Raw genomic sequence first — 6,141 nt, 5'->3', positions numbered from 1 at the left:
TCTCATGAATATTATGAATAATGTCACAAAGGGTGACCACCCACGGTGATATTAGTGGCAATGTCATCATACACCATGGATATTATGAATAATGTCACTAAGGGTGTACACCCCCTGTGATATTAGGAATAATATAGTCTTCTTTTTTGGATATTACGAATAATAATATCACCAAGGATGTACACCTTTGTGACATTAGAAGGAATATAATCTCCTTCCTTGGATATTATGAATAATAGTATCACCGAGGGTGTACATTCCGTGGGATATTACAAGTAACATCATCTACTCCCTTGGATATTACAAACAATAGCATCACAGAGGGTGTAACCATGCAATATTAGGAGTAACATCATCTCCTCCCTCGGATATTACAAATAATAGCATCACAGAGGGTGTACATCCCATGTGATATTAGAAGGAACATGATCTCCTCCCATGGATATTATGAATAATAGCATCACAAAGGGTGTACGTCCCATGCGATATTAGGAGTAACATTATATCTTTCCTTGTATATTACAAATAATAGTATCACAGAGAATATACACCCTGTTCAATATTAGGAGTAACGTCATCTCCTTTTCTAAATATTATGAATAATAGTATCACAGAGGGTGTACACCCCATGCGATATTAGCAGTAACATCATCTCCTTTCTGAGACATTATGAATAATAGTATCATGAAGGGTGTACACCCTGTGCGATATTAGGAGTAACATCATATTCTCCCTTAAATATTATGAATAATAGTATCACAGAGGGTGTACACCCCATGCGATATTAGAAGTAACATAACCTCTTTCCTTAAATATCACGAATAATAGTATCACAGAGGGTGTACACCCTGTGCAATATTAGAAGTAACATCATCACCTCCCTTGGGTATTATGAAGAATAGTATCACCAAGGGTGTACACCCCATGCGCTATTAGAAGTAACATCATCTCCTCCCGTGGATATTCTGAATAGTATCATAGAGGGTGTAAACCCTCTGTGATATTAGAAGTAATATCATCTCCTCTGTTGGATATTACAAATAGTATCACAGAGGGTGTACACTCCCTGCATTATTAGGAGTAATTCCTCTCCTCCATTGGATGTTATGAATATTATCACAGAGGGTGTACACCCAGCACGATATTAGGAGTAATATCATCTCCTCATTTGGATATTACAAAGAGTATCACAGAGAGTGTACACCCCCTGCGATACTGGGAGCAGTATAATTTCCTCCCTTGGATATTATGAATAATATTACAGAGGGTGTACACACAAAGTGTGTACGATGTTAGGAGTAATATCATCTCCTCCCTTGGATATTAGGAATAATATCACAAAAAGTGTACACCCACTACTACATTAGGAGTAATATCTCCTTCCTTGGATATTACCAATAATATCACAAAGGGTGTACGACCACTGAGACATTAGGGGTAATATCATCTCCTTCCTTGGATATTACAAATATAATCACAGAGGGTGTACACACAGGGTGTGTAGGATATTGGGAGTAATATCACCTCCTTCCTTGCATATTACAAATAATATCACAGAGGGTGTACATCCACTGCGATATTAGAAGTAATGTCATCTCCTTTTTTGGATATTATGAATAATATCACAGAGGGTGTGCACCCACTGCGATATCAGGAGTAATGTCATCTCCTCCCGTGGATATTGTTACGAATAATATCACAGAGGGTGTATGCCCACTGCGGTATTAGGAGTAATGTCATATCCTCCCTTGCTCATCATTACAAATAATATCACAGAGGATTTACACCCACTGCGATATTAGGAGTAATGTCATCTCCTCCCGTGGACTTTATTATGAATAATATCACAAAGGGTGTATGTCCACTGCGATATTAGGAGTAATGTCATCTCCTCCCTTGGACATCATTACGAACAATATCAGAGAGGGTTTAAGCCTACTGCAATATTAAGAGAAATGTCATCTACTTTTTGGACATCATTACGAATAATATCACGGAGGGTGTATGCCCACTGCGATATTATAAACCTCCTGAGATATTGGGAGTAATGTAATCTCCTGCCTTGGACATGATTATGAATTATATAATGGAGTGTGTATGCACACTGAGGTATTAGAAGTAATGTTTTCTCCTCCCTTGGACATCATTACGAATAATATCGCAAAGGGTGTACGTTCACTGCGATATTAGAAGTAATGTCATCTCCTTTCTTGAAAATGATTACAAGAAATATCACGGAGGGTGTACGCCCCCTGAGATATTAGAAGTAAAATTATCTCCCCCCTGGAATGTTACAAAGAACATCACAGAGGGTGTACACCCCCAGCCATAATAGAAGTAATATCATCTCCCCCCTGGGATATTACCAAGAACATTACAGAGGGTGTACATCCCCTGCGATATTAGGAGTAACATCATCTCTTCCTGGGATATTAGGAAGAATATCACAGAGGGTGTACACACTCTACGATATTAGGAGTAACATTATCTCCCCCCTTGGATATTTCAAAGACTATCACAGAGGGTGTACACCCCCTGCAATATTAGAAGTAATGTCATTGCCCCCTGGGATATTGCGAAAAGTATCACGGAGAGTGTACACGATGTAAGGAGTAACATCATTTCTTCCCTGAGATGTTACAAAGAATATCACAGAGGGTGTACACCCCCTGCGATATTTGGAGTAACATCATCTACCCCCTTGGATATTATGAAAAATATCACAGGGGATGTACACCCCCTGCGAAATTAATCATTTCTCCCCTTGGATATTACCAAGCATATCACAGAGAGTGTACACTTTCTGCTATGTTCGTAGTAACATCGTCTCCCCCCTTGGATATTACAAAGAATGTTACAGAGAGTGTACACCCCCTGCGATATTAGGAGTAACATCATCTCCCCGCTCGGATCATACGAAGAATTTCACAGAGGGTGTACACCCCCTGCTATATTAGGAGTAACATCATTTCCCCCCTTGGATATTAGGAAGAATATCACAGAGGTTTTAACCCCCTGCAATATTAGGAGTAACATCATCTCCAATTTTGGATATCACGAAGAGTATCACAGAAGGTGTACACCCCCTGCGTTATTAAGAGTAACATCATCTCCCTTCATGGATATTTTGAAGAATATCACAGAGGGTGTACACACAGGGTGTTTACAATATTATAAGTAATGTCATCTCCCCACTGGGATATTAAGAATAATATCGCAGAGGGTGTACACCCCCTGCGATATTATTAGGATTAATATCATCTCCCTTCTGGGATATTACAAAGAATCTCACAGTGAAGGTACACCCCCCTGCGATATTATGAGGAGTAATGTCATCTCCCCCGGGGATATTATGAAAAATCTCGCAGTTGGGGTACACACACTGCGATATTATTAAGAGTAATATCATCCCCTCCCCCTGGGATATTACAAATAATCTCGCAGAGGGGGTACACCCCCAGCGATATTAGAAGTAATATCATCTCCCCCTTGAGATATTACAAAGAATATCACAGAGGGTGTACACCCCCTGTGATATTGGTAATAACACCATCTCCCCAATTGGATATTATGAGCAAAATCATAGATGGGGTACATCCCCTTTGATATTGGGTGTAACATCATCTCCCTTCTTGAATATTACGAACAATATGACAGAGGAAGTCCACCCCCTGAAATATTGGGAGTAACATCATCTCCTCCCTTGTATATTATGAACAATATCACAGAAGGGTCCACCCTGTGTGATATTGGGTGAACGTCATTTCCCTCTTGGATATTATGAACCATATCACAGAGTGCGTACACTTCCTTAGATATTGGGAGTAACGTCATCTCCTCTATTGGATAGTACGAACCATATCACAGAGGGGATACACAACCTGCGATATTGGGAGTAACGTCATTCCCCTCCTTGGATATTATGAACCATATCACAGAGGGTGTACACCTTCTGCAACACTGGGAGTAGTATCATCTCCCCCCTTGGATATTATGAACCATGTCACAGAGGGTGTACACCCCCTGCAACACTGGGAGTAGTATCATCTCCCCCCTTGGATATTATGAACCATGTCACAGAGGGTGTACACCCCCTGCAACACTGGGAGTAGTATCATCTCCCCCCTTGGATATTATGAACAATGTCACAGAGGGTGTACACCCCCTGTGACATTGGGTGTAATATCATCTCCCCCCTTGGATATTACAAACAATATCACAGAGAGTGTACACCCCCTGCAACACTGGGAGTAGTATCATCTCCCCCCTTGGATATTATGAACAATGTCACAGAGGGTGTACACCCCCTGTGACATTGGGTGTAGTATCATCTCCCCCCTTGGATATTATGAACAGTGTCACAGAGGGTGTACACCCTCTGCAACATTGGGAGTAGTATCATCTCCCCCCTTGGATATTATGAACAGTGTCACAGAGGGTGTACAACCCCTGTGACATTTGGGGGTAGTATTGTCTCCCCTTTTAGATATTACAAACAATATCACAGAGGATGTACATGCTCTGCGACATTGGGAGTAGTATCATTTCCCCCCTTGGGTATTAAGAACATTATCACAGAGGGTGTACACCCCCTGCAACATTGGGAGTAGTATCATCTCCCCACCTTGGATATTACAAACAATATTACAGAGAGTGTATACACACGGTGTTATGATATGGGGAGTAGTATCATATCCTTCCTTCAATATTATGAACAATATCACAAGGGGGTACACCTGCTGCGATACTGGGAGTAATGTCATCTCCTCCATTGGATATTGCAAATGATATAGAGGGGTACACCCCCTGCGATAATGGGTGTTATGACATCTCCCACCTTGGATATTATGAAGAATATCACAGAGGGGGTACACCTCCTGCAATACTGGGAGTAACATCATCATCCCCCTTGGATATTACCAAAAATATCACAAAGGGTGTACACCCCAGGCAACATTGACAGTTATATCATCTCCCAACTTGGATATTACAAACAATATCACACAGGGTGTACACCCCATGTGACATTGGGAGTTATATCATCTCCCACCTTGGATATTAAGAACAATATCACAGAGGGTGTACACCCCATGCGACACTGTAACATCATTCCCCCCTTGGATATTAAGAACAATAACAGAGAGGGTGTACATCCTCTGTGATTTTGTACAAACAATATCACAGAGGATGTACGTCCCCTGAGACATTGGAAGTAGTATCGTCTCCCGCCTTGGATAATACAAACAATAACAGAGAGGGTGTACACCCCCTGCGGCATTGGGAGTAATATTATATCCACCCTTGGAATGTACACCCATGTGACATTGGGAGTAATATCATTCCCCCCTCTTAAATATTATGAACAATAACACAGAGGGTATACACCCCTTGCGACATTGGGAGTAATATTATCTCCCCCCATGGATATTACAAACAATATCACAGAGGGTGTACACCCAATGCGACATTGGGAGTAATATTATCTTTTCCCTTGGATATCACAAATCAATATCACAGAGGAAGTACATCCCCTATGACTTTGGAAGTAGTATCATCTCACCTCTTGGATATTATGAACAATAACACAGAGGGTGTACACCCCCTGCGACACTGGAAGTAGTATCATCTCCCCCTTGGATGTTATGAACAATATCACAGAAGGTGTACACCCCCTGCGACACTGGGAGTAGTATTATCTCCCATCTTGGGTATCACACACAATATCACAGAGGTTGTACACCTCCTGCGACATCGGGGGTAGTATCATCGTCCCCCTTGATTATTACGAACAGTATCACAGAGGGTGTCCAACAACTGTGACATTGGGATTTGTGTCATCTCCCCGTTTGGATAATACGTACAATATCACAGAGGGTGTGCATCCTCGGCAACATTGGGAGTAGTATTATTTTCCCCTTGTATAGTACAAACAATAGCACAGAGAGTGTACACCCCCTGCGACATTGGGTGTAGTATCATCTCCCCCCTTGAGTATTAGGAACAATATCACAGAGGGTGTATGCCACCTGCGACACTGAGAGTAGTATCATCGTCCACCTTTGATATTACAAACAGTATCGCAGAGGGGGTACACCCCCTGCGATCCTGGGAGTAACGTCATCTCACCCCGTGGATATTATG

This window comes from Pan paniscus, chromosome 6 (assembly GCF_029289425.2).
Source record: "Pan paniscus chromosome 6, NHGRI_mPanPan1-v2.0_pri, whole genome shotgun sequence".
Lineage (NCBI taxonomy): Eukaryota > Metazoa > Chordata > Mammalia > Primates > Hominidae > Pan > Pan paniscus.
This window is presented reverse-complemented; position numbering follows the sequence as displayed.